Source organism: Hibiscus syriacus, unplaced genomic scaffold, assembly GCF_006381635.1.
Source record: "Hibiscus syriacus cultivar Baekdansim isolate YM2019G1 unplaced genomic scaffold, ASM638163v2 tig00111780_pilon, whole genome shotgun sequence".
Classification (NCBI taxonomy): Eukaryota; Viridiplantae; Streptophyta; class Magnoliopsida; order Malvales; family Malvaceae; genus Hibiscus; species Hibiscus syriacus.
The window spans coordinates 203,657-224,966 of record NW_024063177.1 but is presented as its reverse complement, the minus strand read 5'-3'; the positions used below and the strand labels follow the sequence as shown (position 1 = coordinate 224,966).

General features: G+C 32.7%; 1 protein-coding gene across 6 annotated transcripts in view; it reads right to left on the bottom strand.

Moving 5' to 3' along the window:
- The window catches only part of LOC120170529, an 88,104-nt gene that overhangs the window by 1,969 nt on the left and 64,825 nt on the right, over window positions 1-21,310 (bottom strand). The window contains exons 1-4 of one of the 6 annotated variants that reach the window (XR_005520780.1): window positions 1,691-1,771; window positions 1,076-1,250; window positions 876-984; window positions 166-614 (exon numbers count right to left, since the gene is read on the bottom strand). The exons of the other annotated variants lie outside the window; for them this stretch is intronic. The gene's annotated coding sequence lies outside the window, so the exon portion shown is untranslated. Of the gene's footprint in view, window positions 1-165; window positions 615-875; window positions 985-1,075; window positions 1,251-1,690; window positions 1,772-21,310 lie in introns of those variants that run through there. 6 annotated transcript variants of the gene reach the window in all.

Genomic DNA, 21,310 nt, shown 5'->3' with positions numbered 1-21,310 from the left:
ATAAGTGCACACCGCCACAAGACCAAAAGAGAAAAAAATAGATGTTAAACAAATCCCATTAAATTAGATATTGAAGAAAAAAAGACAGACCTAGACATAATATTTTTAACTTACAAGCTAAAGTGCCACTAAATAAGGGAAATAGAAGCATCGTAAAAAGCACACCTTAGGTAGGTATCGACGATATAGCTCGATTTATCACCAACCCTTTCAAAAACTTCAACCATTCGTAACATGGACATCATTGTTTCCAGTTTATTGCTCAGCTCATCATGCACCTCTTTACTAGCAGAAACTAATGTTATTTGTGAAGCCATTAGTGATACAATCTCTGATAAGACCAATTGCCGAAGGGACATACTCCCATTCAAAGCAGGATAACATAAGCTTGTGAAAAGAGACGGTGATGTAACTTCTTCTCGTGCTACGGTTAATAAGACAGCTATCTCAATAAGTTTCCCATCTTTCACGTAGCAAATATTTCTTTCTCAACCTCGTTCGTGGCCCTAAAAAGCAATCTAACGTTCTCCAGAAATTCTGTCTTGCATTGACAAAAGACAATTGTCATGTAGAGAGATTGTGTTGTAGACCAGTCATTGAAGGGAGGATTCCAGCTGCAATAAGAAACGGACATGCATATATACATGTTATATAACAAAAATCTGATCAATACAACTTTCAGGCCCTGCTTCCATAATGTAATACAAGAAAGGAGAAAGCTTTATAGGCATGAGCATTCATCAACTAGGAAAAATGTTATAACAAAAATCTGATCAATAAACTTTCAGGCCCTGCTTCCATAATGTAATACAAGAAAGGAGAAAGCTTTATAGGCATGAGCATTCATCAACTAGGAAAACATTCCAAACTAATACCTTATTTTCTGAATAGCCATGTTTAAAGGTAGCTGGCCCTGAAATCTGATGTCAGTTCGAGCTCCAGAGCGAAGAAGCAAGTTAAGTAATTCAGGCATGTATACAAAGCCTTGCAGTGGAGGCCAACCAATAACATCATCAACAGCATTATATCTAGTTTGAGACCTGTCTTCCCTTGTATAGAGCGATTCCACACTTACCTGCCCATTTTTGTGTGATGTCCCTCGAAATTTTTGATAACATGAGTGATTGATACACATCATAACCACCAACTAATTGGGCTTGATAGTGAATCCATGGAACAAATGCATCCTCGTTATCATATTCTATGAAGTCCCAAATGACGTGATCATAGCCAGGATAATATTCTACCATCTGCCATCATAATTAAAAGAAAAAAGGCCATGGAAACATGATTAGTGTGGAATCATTAGAAAAATCAATAAAAGAGATTTCAAGCAGAACCAAAAACAATAGATAAAGTAAACCATATACCGATGTTTAAAATGAAAAATTGAATCAACATAAGAGATTATCACCACCAAAGTCTCAAATACGAAGACTTGAATTAGAAAAGGAGAAAGAAAAAAGAAAAAAACTAGACTTTGCTTGTATTCACAAGTCACAAATACTAAGTATCCCAGGCGCCACCGCTGAGAGTGGACAATTGAGGAAGAGACAACGTGTAAAAAAAATTAATTTCCCCAAAAAAAAAAACACAAGTCAAAATGGTTATGGAGACACCCCACAAAGCAAATTCGAAATAAGTGAAACCCAAGACTTTCGAGCCAAAAAAAAAAGAAAAAAAAGTATACCTTTGACTGCTGGGATTTTCCGCCGTGAGACAACGGATTTGTTGAGGGTTAGGTTAGTGATTATGCGTTTCTGAATATAAGGATATGCAACATAAGTTTTAAAACAGAAATAAACAAAAATAGGGTAAAATATAAAAATAGTCCCCCAATTATAAGGAATTATTATATTGAGTTTCTAACTACAAAAAAGAGTAAACTACACGGGTAATCACTATACTATTTCCGAATTTCATTTTAAACATCAACGTTTCAATTTAATCAATCAAACCATCCAACTTTTTAAATGATTTAGTCAAGCCGCATGCCGTTAATATTTAAGGGTATAGGTAACGTGACAATTAAATCATTTTAGTATAATTACATAATTAGTCCTTGTTACTTATATATTCTTTTAATTTCGTCTTAATTTTAATAAATTAAAAAATAACCCTCAAATCATGTGGTGTAATACGTCATTAGTAACAAGTTTATGACACATGTTATCATTCGATTGAATGATTAAATTTATTTTAATTTATTTTCAATTAATAGAGTTATTTTTCTCCAATTAGAGGTGACACATGTCATCCTCTGATTGAAAGAAAACAAATCAACAAAGAAAAGGGACATAAGGAATTCAAACCTGGGACCTCCTAGGCAATGGAGAAAGCAACAAACCATTAAGCCAAGGTTATCATTTGATACAATTTACACAATGTAGACACTCATTTTCTTCCGGAGTCGTATATTTTTTGTTTTTTAAAAATCATTTTTGAAATGTATATATTATATAGTTTTGAAAACATTTTAAAAATATATATAATATATAGTTTTGAAAATGTATATTATATAGTTTTTTGAAAACATTTTGAAAACATATATAATATATGGTTTTTTAAAAAACATTTTGAAAACTTATATAATATATGATTTTTAAAAACATTTTAAAAATATATATAATATGTGGTTTTTAAAAAATATTTTGAAAACTTATATAATATATGGTTTTTAAAAACATTTTGAAAATATATATAATATATGGTTTTTAAAAAACATTTTGAAAACTTATATAACATATGTTTTTAAAAACATTTTGGAAAAAAATATATAATATATGGTTTTTAAAAAACTTTTTGAAAATTATATAATATAGTTTTGAAAACTTTTTATATATATATATATATATAATTTTAAATATATATATATATATATATATATATTAAAAAGTTTTCAAACTATATATTATATTTTCAAAAAGTTTTTTAAAACCATAATATATTTTTTCAAAAATGTTTTTAAAAACATATATTATATAAGTTTTCAAAATGTTTTTTAAAACCATATATTATATATATTTTCAAAATGTTTTTAAAAACCATATATTATATAAGTTTTCAATATATATATATATATATATATTATTTTTATTATTTTATTTTATTTTTGTGGTTCAGGTCCAAAGTCTAGGTTCGGGTCAAAGCCCAACTGAGCCTGCAAGCCTGACCCAACAAACAGACTCGGTGGGAAGCCCAACAAAGGTCTAGGGTTTTCAACACATTAACCAGGCGCCGTACACGGTTTCAGCCGTCAGATCGGGCGCAAATCAATGGCCCAAATTAAAGGGTTTTTAACTCTAAATCATACAACACTGATGCCACACATGTAGCGCGTGGCAGATCGAAGCCAACAACCGGTCGAGATTTCCGGCCGCACAATGATGAAACAATAAACCATGCAAATAATCCCGACTAAATCAGGACTGACCCATCCCGTTTAGCCGGTCAAGCAACAAACCTTCGAAATTGGGACCACAACGCTCGATTCAAGGGAGATAAACCCCCTCGAAGGCTATAAAATGGGCATCACTGGAGCTGAAAAAAACACAAAATACAGGCAACACAACAACATCAAACTAAAACCAAACACGAGCCAAAACACAAAGCAACCAAATCGGAAAAGCTACGAAAAAAGCATTGTGCAAAGCAAGTGAAAAAAGCGTACAAAAACATAAACAAAACCAAGCAAAAAATCAAAAAGTACTCGAGTTTTTTTGAAAGAATATCATAAAAGGCCGAGGGCTTTCGTTGGAGGGCGTACCGGGAAACGAAGGGTCGCGTTGGAGAAGGTAAAAGTTGAAGCTTTGGATCTATATCTACTCCGATCTAGATCTTCTTTTGATTTTTCGAGAGTAAATTCGGGTTTACGGGATGGAGAGGAAGCTTGTGGTGAGTTTGGTTTTTTCCACCTCGTAAACCCGAATCTACCCTCAAACGACGGAGGAGATTGTCGGAGGTTGTTCGGCCTTCGGCCATATGGTTTTAGGGGAGAGCTTTTGAGAGAGGTTTGAGGATTTTTCCCTGGTTTGGTTAAAAATGACATTTTTTTTGGATTTTTTGACTATTTATAGTCGAGGGACCTATGTATAATTAGGGGATAGTTAAATCCTTTCCGTCGTCCCCCAACTTTTGAAGTGTAATTCATTTTGATCACCTGTTTCAATTTTGGCGTTTGAATCTTCAATTTATTCAATTCGGTCCCTATTTATAATTTATTTTTTTGCAATTTAACCCCTCCAACTCTTTATTTTTCTCTTGCAGCTCATTTTTAGTATCAATTTAATCCATTAATTTCAATTTGTTTCAATTTGATCCTCTAAATTTTTATTTTTTTATTTTTTAAATATTATTATATTTTTACTTCATATTTTTTTATAACTTTTAAAATTTAACTTTTTTTATTTTTTTATTTTATTTTTCCACTTTGATTTATTTAATATTTAATATTTTTTTATTTTTTCTTTGATTTCTTTGATTTATTTATTTATTTTTACTTATTTTTTTTATTTTCATGTTTTTATTATTTTATTTTATTTTCCCCTTTGATTTATTTAGTATTTATTTATTTTTTTATCTAACATTTTTTACTTTTTAGAGGAAATCCAACCAATCGAAGGTAAGCAATTTGAGTCGGGTTTCTAAATTTTAATTTAAATTTTTTAATTTTCGCAATTAAGACAACTGACAAATTAATTGGTACCGAAAGGGTCGTACAAGGGTGATAATCCTTCCTTGACTGTAACCGACTCCCGAACCCGACACATTTATGGTAAAACGTAGATCAGGTAAGATGGTGTCCGATCAGCCTAAATATTTTTTTAAATGATCGGTGGCGACTCTAAGCAACTTATTTAAGTCGAAGCCCAATTCGAGCCCACCCGAAAGACGGTCGCGACACACAACAAACAATATATCACTAGTATAGTAATGTAACACCCTTAACATATACATACCTGAATACAAGTTAAGGATGTCTCATAATTATAAAGAAACAAAAGTTATATGATTATAGCTCGGTTGGTATCGTTGTTGATGTTGAGTTAATCGATCGACGAAATAGCCAAGAGGGGGGTGAATTGGCAATTAAAATTTTGGTGGAAGCTTTTGCATAAAATGGAAAATATTTGCACATCGATTTAGAGTGGTTCGAATTTCTCAACCAAAGTCTACGCCCACTACCTTAGCTATCCACACTAAGGATTTTCCAACAAATTCACTAATTTGTTCTTTCTTTTGAGGACAAAGAGTAACCTTACAACTCCCTCAAGAATTATACCCCAAATTCTTGAGAGCACTCTCTCCTAAAGAGAAGATTACAAATTTCACAAACTTACAGAAAAACCTAACAAGGCAATATGTTTGCACAATTCTAGAAAAAGAAAAGAACACTCAAAGATGATTACAAATTAGCACAATATGTGTTCTTGAAAGCAAAATGAATATTGAAAGAAAACTGGCTTGAATTGTACAAACTTGATGTTTGATGCTTTCTCTCTTGTTTCTCAATGAATTCTTATTGGTCAATGGCTTCAGAACTTGTTTAAATACACATTGGATTGATTCTAGCCGTTGTGAATCATTTGGGTGATGTTAGAGCCGTTGTAGTGTGAAAACCCTCTTGAAAAAGGCTGTTGGGAGTGTGGGGTACCGGTACCCCTTCAATGGGTATTGGTACCTGTAGTGTAAAATTCAAATATTTTGACCGTTAAATGATTAGGGGTATCGGTACCTTTAAGGGGGTATCGATACCCATTAGACATTCTATTTTTCTCGGAGCTAAAATTAACACAAGGGTATCGATACCTCTAGGGGGTATCGGTACCTATTGAGCATTCTGTTTTTCTCGGGAGCCAAAATTGGCATAGGAGTATCAGTACCTCTAGGAGGGGTATCGGTACCTCCTTATTTAAAAACTTATTTTTGGCTCGATTAAGGTTCAAAATACTTTGTAAAAATTGTTTCAAAAATATTTTAAGATTGAAACACAATTTTACACTTAAGTACGGATTGAAATTGACATTTGAAAACTTGGAGTAATATTTTGATATTCGAATAATTTAATCGAATATATAATTTAAAATCTTAAATCTTAAAATTCATTAACACTTAATTTGTTATATCGAAACATCAAAATGTTTTCAACAATCTCCTACTTTTTGATATAACAAAACATTTTAATAATTTTATGATTTTCTTATTGAAAATCATTTTTGAAATCAATTTTTGAAAATTACTGCCCCTTACTATAACACTTCTCCCCCCTTTTTGTTAAATAAAAAAGACTCTAAAATGTTTTTAAAACAAGGTTTTTGAAAAATTAGCCAATTGATATTTAGATAAAGTGTAAGCTACTAAGATCACAATCAAAAGAAAGATTAGCCATTAGTTCCATAAATCAATATTAATAGATAATGTGCAATGGTAATTGGTCATACAGTCTAAATGATGCAAAATGTAATATAAAAAAATTTAAATTGAAGCTCAAATAACTAATAAGTATTCAAATATCATTCAAACCAAAATAAACATCCAAAGAAACAATTCAAACAAACAAAATGTTTTAACAATTAAGTTCTAAGTTCAATCCAAAAAAAAAAACTAAGCAAGACAAGGTCTAATCATCCATTGGTGGATCGGGAGGAGGAAAATGAGCTCACATAATAGTCATCTCATGTGTGAACGCATTGATTCATTTATTCATTGTTTCATTATTCGTGCGCATCTCCTGTAGTATTTTCAATTGTTGATCCCTTATAGTGGTTAAATAGGACTCTATGGATGCAAACCTCAAATCAAATGACTCCAAAAATGATCAAAAGTATGGAGGCATTTTATCCTCTTGCTGTGCCGACTCGTCCTCGGGTACGTGATCATCGATATCTTGAAATAGTAATTGTTCTGGATCAACATCAACTGCCAGAGGAGCTTGTGAAGAGCTAGCTCCCGGTGTTTTCTCGATGGATCGAACCCATTGATCTTTTTCTTTTTCCATCCCGATTTCTTTAAAGATGTCAAATTGATTTCATTTTTGAGAGGGATGGCTACATCAAGCCAAACCTTAAGCTGGGATTTGATAAACAAGTTACTCAGAAGACAACCGTAAACTAGAGTTTCAACAAGCTTTTTATTAGGGACAAGGTTTACGGTTTCAACGAGTTCAGCAAAGATTATTTGAGGTAGGTTTATTTTCTTATTTTTCTGGATATAATGTATCCACCAAAGGTATAAAGCTCTAAGAGTGAAATATTTGCCTCCGGATGGTCTAAACCACCAAGAGATGATCAGATGAAGAAAACGAACGTGGAGATCTAACACACTCGGACTCGACTTGGCTTTGTAAGGAGTACCTACTATTTGTTTTTCATTATCTAAGCCGTTATTATCTAAACCAAATACGTTATCTATGTAGTCTGAGTCAATATAAATGAATTGACCTAGAAGATAGGATCAAATTCCTATTGTTTTGGTTCTAGCTTCATTTTGGATACAAATTGCATTGAAATAGAAAATTTGAACAAGTTGTTAGTAAACCACTGATTCGAGTTGAAAAAGTTTATCAAATTTTCAAGCTTGTAGAGTAGAAAGATATCTAAAGTTTATATCTACCATAGCTCGAAGAGAAGGAATACATTCTTCCCGAATTTTATAAGACTGGAAGAGATAAAAAAACCTATGGTAAAGATTATCCTGACGGCCGGGTTCGTTAAAGCATGAGTTTCGAATTGTCTTTTTGGGATTATCGGGGTTAGGATTTTGGGGTTGAATAAGAGGTGGATTTGGAGGTCAATTTGAACGACTAGACGATGACCTAGGGCATTTATGAGACATGGTTTAAGAAATCGGAATAGGATAGATACTTGCAATTTTAAAACGCATGTATGCAATATAATAAATCACAAAACTCAATATGAGTCCTCAATATTTCAAGATTCTCTCTAAAACTAATCCTAACGGTTGGAAAAACTATTTGAAAAAAATTATGTTTGAAAAATTATAATAAGTATAATTTTCATGAAAACAACCTAATTAAATAAAAACAAAACAACAATTTTAAAAACAAAACAAATTTTTTTATTTCGAAATTAAAAAAATTGATAAAATCTTGTGTTTTTTTTATGAAATTGGTTGTAGAATCTAGTTTAGAAACATCATATGAGTAATACCCGATATCTAATTCATCCTAGAACTAATTAAAACTAGTCCTAAGTTCAAAATTAATAAAATAGTGTTTTTAGGAAAATTACCTTGAAATATGAAGATTGAGGAAAATTTGATGATGCTAGCAGGATTATATGTTGAAAAACAGTTGGATTCTGACTTGAAATTGTTGATTTGAGGAAAAAGAAGATTTTGGGTGAGAGATGAGTGAACGACCGAGTGTTTTAGTTTTGGGTTTTTGGCAAAATGAGCAGATTTTAGGGATTTAAAGCCTAAACCCTGACAGGGGGTATCGATACCCATATAGGGGTATCGATACACATTCAAAGAGGGTATCGATACACGTTGAATGGGTATCGATACCTGGTGCACAAAAATGTCAAAAATCTGTATTTAAACACTCAAAATGCTAAATTAATTAACTCTAGTGGTATTGTCAACTCATATATCGAAAATTAATAATGTTCAATCAAACAAATCTTTCCTTAAGTTTTATTTGAACATAATATTAATTTTCTCTAAAGATCATAAACTCCTCCTAACTAATAGCAAAGAATGCAATCAATTTTTTTCCTTCAAAAAGTGCTAAAATTATTTGAAACACTAAGTGAAGATAGATCAGTTAAACCTAATTCTCTTCTAAGTGTCCAAAATCTTTATTTATCTAAAGGTTTTGTAAAAGTATCAGCTAATTGGTTCAAAGCATCAACAAATTCTAGAACTACATCTTCTTTAGCGACATGATCTCTAATGAAATGATGTCTAATTTCAATATGCTTAGTTCTAGAGTGTTGGATGGGATTTTTAGTGAGACAAATAGTGCTAGTATTGTCACACTTGATAGGTATGGTACCTACTTCAATTCCATAATCTAAAAATTGTTGTTTCATCCATAAAACTTGTGCACAACAACTACTGGTTGAAATGTATTCCGCTTCAGTGGTAGATAATGCAACACAATTTTGTTTCTTTGAAAACCATGTAATCAACATATTTCCTAGGAATTGACAAGTACCAGAGGTGTTTTTCTTATCTATTTTGCATCCTCCATAATCTGCATCAGAGAAAGCATGCAACTAAAGCTAGAGTCTCTAGGATACCAAAGTCCTAAACTAGGAGTGTAACACCCATCTCCCGTATACCTTTATGTATACATGATACAGATGTCCCATCACTTTTCAAACATTTTACTATTTAAAAATATGTACAAATTTGTTAATTTTGTATGTCGTTATAATTTACTTATAATAAAAACATGCATCCTCTCGCATACACAATAAAACAAGTGTTTAACATTTTACCATAATACATTAGTTTAATTTAAAAATATTTTTAAAACACTTTTATTAAAATCTATTACATGCCAACTAAAATATGACTAAATAGTCCATTATGTCATACGGTTACTGATAAGGCGACCTTGTCTTAATGTCCAAATATCTTCTTAGTTGTATTCAACCTACGCGTGAAATAAACACACATTAAGTATTACTTAGTGAGGCATAGTTAATCACAATTAACAATTCTACGCACATGTTATATTTTGATATTTAACCTCCAAGGAATCTTGAATTCCAATGGATATACTACAATTTGAATCACTGATGCCATTAACATCATTTATCAATCATTATTGGAATCCATACATTCCATTGGAAATTCATACAATTCGTATAATTTACTTATAATATTAGGACTCTTAGTGCTCTATATGGAAGATCATACACTTAGTTTGATTTCCCCCTCATTTTAGCACACGAAGTGCCCTATGTGAAAAACCATACCCTTAGTATGATTTCGTTATCCTTGTAGCACCCGTAGTGCTCTATCTGAAAATTCATACACTCAGTATAATTCCCTTATCATTTTAGTACATAAAGTGCCCTATTTGGAAATCCATATACTCAATATGATTTCCTTATCATTTAGCACATTCAGTGCTCCATCTGGAAATCCATACACTCAGTATGATTCTCTTACCATTTTAGCATATAAGGTGCCCTATTTGGAAATTCATATACTCAATATGATTTCCTTATCATTTAGCACACTCAGTGCTCCATCTGGAAATCCATACACTCATTATGATTTCCTTATCATTTAGCACACTTAGTGCCATTTGGTAATCACTATACATGCATCAATAAATCATGTTATTTTAACTATTACAACATTTATGTACATAATTAAATGCACTCACTTGGTTTGCCTTACTATTATTTCCAATATGCATATTTGATTACTCAGTTACTTTATCTTTGCATTTTATCTTGCTAGATTCGGGAGCTTGATTTTGATCTACTCAAGCATCTATTAAAGACACATTCAATATGTAACATCCCAAAAGTCGGGTCAATGACCAAAATAGAATTTTTGATAATTTAGTGACCAATCTCATAAAAGATTAAAAGTTTAGGGATTTAAATGAAAAGCATTGATGTTGGATTTAATAACAAATCTTGAAAGTAATAAGGGTATTATGGTCATTTTTCAGGAAAGATTTTAATTTCCCTTTATAAAAGGTAATAAGCACGTGGGAAGGAGATAATTTCTCTTAAGTGAATTTTTTAAATAGAATGAGTTAATAGATTTTGAAGTTGAATTTGACTTGTCAAGGGTTGAATTAAGAGATGTGAAGTGATAGAATGATTTTAAAACATGTTGAAAAATTGGTATGATTCTTGAAGTTAATAAAGAGGAGAGGATATTAGGTTAAAGACAAGATAATGAATAAAAATGAATATGAAAGCATGTATATGTAAGTTAGGATTAAAAAAGGATGAATCATGAAGTTTTGAAGATGAAAGAGTGAATTATCGTGCCTAAAGAGTAATTTCTGGGCAAGGTGTATCGGTACACATTCAAAGTATACCGATGCACTTTTTAAAGAAGAAACATCGAATGCCAGGAATGTATCGCTGCACTATGAGTGTGCACCGATGCACCAAGACAAATTTTGAGGGTGCATCGATACATAAATATTTCGAAGCTATTTTGGGTACCGATGCACCTATAGTGCATCAGTACACCCCTGAAGGAAAAAATGAATATTAGTTTATTAAGTTCGTTTAAGTTGTTAGTATCAAATTACAAGGTGTAGGTATATGATAATTGCCTTAAAATTTATAATTATGTAGATTCAGAGCCTAAACAAGTTCTGAAATCATTGACAAGTAAGATCGATCAAGGGGAAAGATAAGAGATTAGAATTGACTAGTGAGGCCAGGTGAGTGCATAATAGTGCATGTATGTTAATGGAAATAGGACTTGCGATGAGTCTATTTCCTAGAATATATGCATGAAGTCATGAATAAGATTATGTGGTTGTTATTATTATATGTGTTATATGTGATTATATATTTTACATTAATTGTATGTATGCATAACTAAAGATATTGATATGCTTTGTATATGCTATAGGATTTGTGTAAAACAATAAAATGTAATAATGGAAAAACATGAAATAAATTATATGATAAAGATATAAGGAATGAAATGAACGAGTGAGCATAAGATAATCAAGTATAAGTCATATTATATGGTATAGGTGATTACACGAGAAAGGTTAGAAGACTCTATGAGGATAGTATAAATTCGAGGGCATATGCGTAATAAGGATACATAAGTTATATAGGGAGATTTATATAGTTAAAGGAAACTATGGTTTATTATAAAGTGAAGAGCTACAAAGCTTTATGAAAGAGTATATGTATGAAGTAATGGGAAACTGAACTAATTAAATAGATTAAATTAGTATATATAGATGAATTATGTAAGTGAAAGGGGAAATAAGATAAGATAAGTAGAAATTATTTATAGGATATAATGAGACTATTTGAACATGTATTATAAACTTTATAACGAACGACTTAGGTTAAATCATTATATGATATAAATATAGGGCATTACTATGTAAATTACATTAAAGAGACATGTTTACACGATTACAAGATATGATATAGGACATTAGATATATGAAAGAGAAAGATATGTGATATGAGAAAGTGAAACAAGTTAAATGATATTGAATCAGGTGAATATAAGAGATTAAAGCATAAATTATACGAAAAGATATAAGTCATAGGATATGACATGTTTATAGGAACACAGAAGAAGTGTTATATGCCATGTGATACATGAATACGAAATGATACGAGAATTTACACGAATTACGTGATTAAATGTATATGTGAATGAAGCTACAAGTTTATATGAATATGTGATATGCTTACATGAATATGAAAAAGGATATAAAAGATAATGCCCATGATATGTGTCATGAGAGCTAGGGGTATAGTTGGCATGCCAAGAGTCGAGGGTCTACGCGGTCCTTCGGGACATATATGTATCCTTTGGAACATCTATGAGGTCTTTTGAGACACATACTTGGTCCTTGGAATATGTATATGGATATAAAGGAATTTTCTACGTGGTCCTTAGGGACATCTTATATTGCACTTCAGTGCATTTCTACGCGGCCCTTAAGTGCAATTCTACGTGGAACTTCAGTGCATTTATACGAGTTGTGGTGACAACATTAGTGCACAACCTCTATAGACTCACATATCTATAGTTCTCACATGTGTACATGGGTTAATAAAGAAGATGATATAAAAGAACCTTGTATGATATTATGTGCTTTGTTTGTAATATTTATGATGAAATGATATATGTGATATGATGGTGATGTATATATAGCTTGGTTAAGAATAATAGGTACAAGAACATATGACTAAAAGATAAAGAATGAAAATAATACTATTAAAGAGATAACGAGAAATTTATTACATACGCTTTATATGTTTTGTGTTAGGAAATATGTTACCAGAATTATATGATGATATGTGTATTTCTTTGTGAAGCTATATGTATGTATATGATATACAAAATGCAATAAGTATAATATATATTAAACAGGAGTAATAATAATAATAATAGGTAAAAAGGAAATGGTATATATATATATATATATATGTTTGGATGCATTTTATGGTTTATCATGATTGCATGAAATGTGCATAATAGGAATTAGTTATGATATGCTATAGTCAGTTTGTTTATGCCTCACTAAGTCATAGACTTAGCGTGTGATTGTTTCACACGTAGGTTACAGAAGCGAGAAGAGAAACGAAGAAGAGCAAGACAAATCATCATCTCCCTTACAAAATTTCAGATCAAAAAATAGACGATTTAAATGTGTTTGGTTATTTTGAATATAGTTGCCATGCACTAATTGATTGAGTTAAATATGCTCTGATCGATTTTGGTTATTGTGGTCAATTTATGTAAATAAACCGCTTTTACTTTAATGAAAGTTTTAAATTTTCTTTGAATTTTGTCAAGAGTCAAAGTTTGAAAAGTCAATGTGACACCTCATACTCGTATTCGGGTCGGGTACGGGTCTAAGGGTGTTACACAATATCACTTATTAGTATATTGAAATCTTTCATTTTTTTAAACTAAAAGAAAGGTTATTTCATTTCTTGTTTAAAGTAGTTATCGATACCCTCAATAGGGTATTGGTACACCCCTAACTGAGGTATAAATACCCTGCCTAGGGTATAGATACCCTGATAACATTATGAAATTTCCATTTTCAGGGGGGTATCGATACCCCCTATAGGGTATCGATACCATGCTGATATTCTGTAATTTTCCTTAAAAAGGGGTATCGATACTCCTTCATAGGGTACCGATACCCTCTGCCCAGAAATTACATTTTGAGTACGAAAATCACTTCTTTCTAACTCAATTATGCCATATTTCAACCCCTTTCATACCCTTAACTTACCTACACTTACTTAAACTAATTTATACTCATTCAATACCTCCTTAACCTCAAAATCCTATCTTATACATGAGATTCAAGAATCATACCAAATTTTCAACATGTTCTAAATCCAATTCTAACACTTCATATCCCTTAATTAGGTTGATGACAAGTCAAATCTTCCATAAAATATCTATAAACCTTCATATTTCATCTTGTCACTCAAAAATCCATTATCTTAAATCTCTAATATCTCATCAATAACTTAGTTTTAATATCCTTTAAACCTTCCTTTAGCTTCCATAATATACAAAGCTTCAATCCCCAACAAAATCGAAAGAAATAACCATTAAATTAAAAGCTTACCTTTGAGCTGAAGGGAGGAGTTCACCCACGGCAAGAAGAGGAGAAGAGAAGAGTTGACTTCCTATTTTCCCCACTCATCCTCTTATCTCCTTATTTAATTACCCAATACCCCTTAATTGAATTTTAAATTCAATTTTAATCCAAATGACCAAAATATCCTTTTAATCATCATTTCTTATAATTTAGTCTAAATCATGAATCCTATTCATCCTCATCTTTCATTATTTAATTTAATAAATCCTTGTATTTTTAAATCATTTCAATTTAGTCCTTAAATCAATTTTTTGGGGCATTACAATTCTCCCCCTTAATAAAATTCATCCTCGAATTTTAAAGGAATACCTGAAGCAAAAAGATGTGGAAACTGCTTTTCCATGTCTTCCTCCCTTTCCCAGGTAGCCTCATCCACCTTGTGATTCTGCCAAAGTACTTTGACTAGTAGGATCCTCTTGTTACGTAATTGCTTGATTTCCCTTGCCAAGATTCATACCGGTTCTTCCTCATAAATCAAGTATGGTCAATCTCTATCTCCTCAGGAGTGATAACATGCGAAGGATTTGATATATACCTTCTAAGCATTAATACATGAAAAACATTGTGGATCTTTTCCATGTTTGGAGGCAAAGCCAATTGATAAGCCAAGGTTCCCATCTTTTTCAAAATCTCGTACGGTCCAATAAACCTTGGACTTAGTTTTCCTTTCCGTCCAAAACGTAATACCTTATTCCAAGGTGATACTTTCAAAAACACTTTATCTCCCACTTGATATTCTATTTCTTTCCTTTTCAAATATGCATAGAATTTCTGTCAATCCGAATATATCTTTAAATTGCTCTAAATAATTTTCACTTTATCCTCCATATCTTTTATCAAATCCGGCCCAACCAGATCTCGATCTTTTAATTCAAACCAATTTAATGGTGTTCTGCATTTTCTCCCATACAGAGCTTCATATGGAGCCATCTTAATACTTGATTGATAACTATTGTTATACGCAAATTCTGCTAAAGGAAAACATTTTTCCCATGATCCCATAAACTCAATTACACATGCCCTCAGCATATGCTCTAGTGTCTGAATAACTCTCTCTAATTTCATGTCTGTCTGTGGATGAAAAGCTATACTAAAATTCAATTGAGTACCCAATGCCCCATGTAAAGATTTCCAAAATCTTAAGGTAAATCTTGGGTATCGATCAGACACTATCGATATCGGCACTCCATGCAATCTAACTATTCCTTTTATATACATTTCAGCGTATTTATCCATCGAGTAGTCTACTCGAACTGGAATAAAATGAGCTGTTTTGGTCAATCGATCAACAATTACCCATATCGAGTCCTTTTTACCTGGTGACAAAGGTAGCCCAGAAACAAAATCCATTGTAACTCGCTCCCACTTCCATTCAGGAATAGACATTGGTTGTAGTAATCAGGAAGGTACTTGATGTTCAGCTTTCACTTGCTGACATGTTAAACATTTTGCTACAAACTCTGTTATAGCTCTTTTCATACCTGGCCACCAATAATGACTCTTTAAGTCTTGATACATCTTATTTCCACCAGGATGCATCGTCAAAGGACTGTAATGCGCCTCGTAAAGAATTTCTTTCTTCAATTCTTCATCTTCGGGAATACAAAGTCTTCCTTGATAATATAAACATCCATTATCCCTTAGTTTAAAATCTTTAATTTCCACTTTTTCAACTTGCTTCAACCTCATTAAGCATTTTTTATCTCAACCTTGTAGCTCTTTAACTCGATCTAGAAATATCGACTTTAATTTTAATTCAGCAATTAAAGCACCATCATCATTTAATGACATATGTACATCTAAAGCCCTTAGAGCTGCAAAAGTCTTTCGACTAAGCGCATCTACTACCACATTAGCCTTTCCCGGATGATAGTCAATAACCAAATCATAATCCTTTAGGAGCTCAATCCATATTCGTTGCCTTAAATTCAGCTCTTTTTGAGTCAACAAATATTTTAGACTTTTATGGTCTGTGTAAACATGGAAACGCTCACCATATAGATAATTTTGCCAAATTTTCAGAGCAAAAACTACTGCAGACAATTCTAAGTCATGCGTCGGGTCATTTTGCTCATGATTTTTCAATTTTATAGAGGCATATGCCACAACCTTCCCTTCTTGCATCAACACACAACCCAACCCATTATGGGATGCATCACTTACACTACATATTCTTTACCCGACTCAGGTTGCACAAGTACTGGAGCCTCGATTAGAATTCTCTTTAGCATCTCAAAGCTGTCTTGGCATTTCTCTGTCCAAAAAAATGGCACATCTTTTCGCAACAGTTTGGTTAGCGGCAAAGATAACATTGAAAAATTCTTCACAAATCGTCTATAATAACCTGCAAGCCCTAAGAAACTCCGAACCTCCGTAATATTCTTCGGAGACTGCCAGTCTATAATGGCTTGAATCTTCTTAGGGTCCACCCTAATGCCTTCTGCTGACACTATATGACCAAGAAACGAAATCTCGGATAACCAAAATTTACATTTGGATAATTTAGCGTATAACTTTTTGTCACGAAGTATCTGAAGGACCACTCGAAGATGAACATCATGATCCTCCTTCGACTTGGAATAAACCAAAATATCATCTATAAACACTATCACAAATTTGTCCAAATACAGTTGAAATATTCTGTTCATTAGATCCATAAATGCTGCAGGAGCATTCGTCAATCCAAACGGCATTACCATGAATTCATAATGTCCGTACCTCGTCCGAAAAGTTATCTTGGAGATATCCTCTATTTCAATCTTTAATTGATGATACCTCGACCTTAGATCTATATTTGAGAATACTGATGCACCTTTTAACTGATCAAACAAGTCACCAATCCTTGGAATATGATATTTATTCTTTATCATCACCTTGTTTAATTGACGATAGTCAATACATAGCCTCATAAACCCATCTTTCTTTTTCACAAATAACACTGGTGCTCCCCAAGGAGAAACATTGGGTCTGATAAATCCTTTATTCAGCAACTCTTGCAATTATGCTTTTAATTCCTTTAACTTCGTTGGAGCCATTCTATACAGAGCCATAGAAACAGGTTCAGTACCCAGATAAACCTCTATTCTAAATTCCACTTCGCGATCTGGAGGTAAACCTGGTAACTCTTCCGGAAATACCTCTGGAAATTTCTTAACTGTAGGAATATCATTTAACATCACTTTCGGTACTCGAGTATCTATCATATTAGCTATAAAAGCTACACAACCTTTTTCCATCATTTTCTTAGCTGTCATGGCTGATATCACACTGGAGGGTGATTTCACTTTTTCAGCAATCACTACTATTTCGGAGCCTTTCGCATCCTTTAAATATAATCACTTCCTACGATAATCCACCCATCCATGATGCGAAAACAACCAATTCATGCCCAAAATTATTTCAAACTAATCAAAAGGAAACTCCATTAAGTTTGCTAAGAACACAACCCCTTGAATCTTAATTGGACATTTTCTACATATTCGAGTTACCCTCGCACTATGTCCCAAAGGGTTTACCGCTATTATTTCACTAGAGATTGGTTTTAAAGGAATTTATTTAGTTCTAATCAACTTGGTACTAATATATGAGCGTGTCGAACCAGGGTCAACTAGAACAAAAATATGATAATCGAAAAGGTGAAATGTACCTGTTATAATATTTGGGTCATCCCGATCATCATTAGTCTTTATATTATATACTCAGGCCACTCCCCGAGTTTCTTGCCTTTGACTAGCCTCAGATTGACCGCCTGATTTTCCTCTCCTTATTCTTCTATTAGGTGCTGACACTGATCTATCAGACTGTACGGACCTATCACCATATTTCTTCGGGCAATTTCGAGCAAAGTGACCATATTCACCACAATTGAAACAAGTGCCAGAAAGTAACCTACAGACTCCCCCATGTGACTTGCCACACGTCTGACATAGAGGTTTCTCTCCATGAGCTCCACCTGAGCTAATAACATAGGAATGAGACTGCTTAGTTTTCCGCGAAGCTGTAGAATGTTTGGTTCTATTTGTGAATTGAGAACCTGATCCCTTGCCATTTTTTGCATATGGTGCAGATGAAAACGTTCCGATTCTTTTTCTCGTCTGATTACTCTGATCTGTTGCTAACGTCTCCTCTTTGAGCTCTTTCAATAACCTTCTCTCTATTTATAACCTCTTGTAAACTGGACAAGTTTAAGGCCAACATCATTTCTTTCAACTTAGGCCTCAAACCCTCAATAAACCAATCCCTACGAGCTTTTTCATTAGGTACTACCTCAATAGCATATCGAATAAGTTTGTTGTATTCAGCCTCATACTCATGCACTGCTCGATCGCCTTGTTTCAAGTTCAAAAACTCTAAAAACATCGATCTCATAAACTGCTCCCCAATATACTTGTTTTTTAAATTCACCTAGAAAGAACTGCTAGTTCACTTGGTCGGGCGATACATACATCATCATGTTGGTCCACCATACTTGAGCTGATCCTCTGAGTAATGATACTGCTCCACCCAACTTTTCATGATTGGAGCACTGCAGACTCTCCAACACCACCTTAACATCATTCAACCATAAATCCGCGTCCATCGGACCTTTACTTTCTTCTCCTTTAAACTCAGGAGCTCCCAAACTTTTTAACTCCTTTGGGATTAACATTCTCGGTACTGAAGGAGTAGGGGGAGTCGGAGAAGGTTGGAGTCATGTTAGGATAGCATCTAGAGCTTGCATAAAAGCTCCAAACTCAGGAACAGGCATACCCTGAGGTACTGGTGCACTGCATTCTCCGATGGAATCGGATGTTCACTGTTCTCTCTTCATAACTTTCACTACCCGATCTATCTCTATTCTCTAGTCCAATCGCCCTTCTCAAATTCGTTAGAATCCCACATCTAGTTTATCATACATACAAATATTACTTAAGTTAGTAAGGAGAGACATCTATCATATTCTTTTTATAACCTATCAGTAACCTTGACATCTTAGTGGCATGTAAACTTTTTTTTACATCAAATACTCTAGATTTCGGTCGAGAATCGGCCAAACCTATAGCTCTGATACCAATAAATTTAACACCCATCTCCTGTATATCTTTATGTATACATGATACATATGCCCCATCACTTTTCAAACATTTTACTATTTAAAAATACGTACAAATTTGTTGATTTTGTATGTCGTTATAATTTACTTATAATAAAAACATGCATCCTCTCGCATACACAATAAAACAAGTGTTTAACATTTTACCATAATACATTAGTTTAATTTAAAAATCTTTTTAAAACCCTTTTATTAAAATCTATTACATGTCAAATAAAATATGACTAAACCATCCATTATGGCATACGGTTACTGATAAGGCAACCTTGTCTTAATGTCCAAATATCTCCTTAGTTGTATTCAACCTACGCGTGAAATAAACAAACGTTAAGTATTACTTATTGAGGCATAGTTAATCACAATTAACAATTCTATGCACATGTTATATTTTGATATTTAACCTCCAAGGAATCCTGAATTCCAATGGATATACTAAAATTTGAATCATTGATGCCATTAACATCATTTACCAATCATTATTGGAATCCATACATTCCATTGGAAATTCATACAATTCGTATAATTTCCTTATAATATTAGCACTCTTAGTGCTCTATATGGAAGATCATACACTTAGTTTGATTTCCCCCTCATTTTAGCACACGAAGTACCCTATGTGAAAATCCATACCCTTAGTATGATTTCCTTATCCTTGTAGCACCCGTAGTGCTCTATCTGGAAATCCATACACTCAGTATGATTCCCTTACCATTTTAGCACATAAAGTGCCCTATTTGGAAATCCATATACTCAATATGATTTCCTTATCATTTAGCACATTCAGTGCTCCATCTGGAAATCCATACACTCAGTATGATTCCCTTACCATTTTAGTACATAAAGTGCCCTATTTGGAAATCTATATACTCAATATGATTTCCTTATCATTTAGCACACTCAGTGCTCCATCTGGAAATCCATACACTCAGTATGATTTCCTTATCATTTAGCACACTTAGTATCATTTGGTAATCACTATACATGCATCAATAAATCATGTTATTTTAACTATTACAACATTTATGTACATAAATAAATGCACTCACTTGGTTTGCCTTGCTATTATTTCCAATACAAAAATTTGATTACTCAGCTACTTTGACTTTGCCTTTCGTTTTGCTAGATTCGGGAGCTTGATTTCGATCTACTCAAGCATCCATTAAAGACACATTCAATATCACTTGTTAGTATATTGAAATCTTTCATTTTTTAAACTAAAAGAAAGGCTATTATATTTCTTGTTTAAAGTAGGTATCGGTACCCTCAATAGGGTATTGGTACACCCCTAACTGAGGTATAGATACCCTTTCTAGGGTATAGATACCCTGATAACATTATGAAATTTCCATCTTTATAGGGGTATCGATACCCCATATTTTTTTGTTAAAAAGGGGTATCGATACTCCTTCATAAGGTACCGATACTCTCTGCCCAGAAATTACATTTTGAGAACGAAAATCACTTCTTTCTAACTCATTATGCCATATTTTAACTCCTTTCATACCATTAACTTACCTACACATACTTAAACTAATTTCAACTCATTCAATATCTCTTTAACCTCAAAATCCTATCTTATACATGAGATTCAAGAATCATACCAAATTTTCAACATGTTCTAAATCCAATTCTAACACTTCATATCCCTTAATTAGGTTGATGACAAGTCAAATCTTCCATAAAACATCTATAAACCTTTATATTTCATCTTGTCACTCAAAAATCCATTATCTTAAATCTCTAATATCTTATCAATAACTTAGTTTTAATCTCATTTAAACCTTCCTTTAGCTTTCATAATATACAAAGCTTCAATCCCCCAACAAAATCGAAATAAATATCCATTAAATTAAAAGCTTACCTTTGAGCTGAATGGAGGAGTTCAC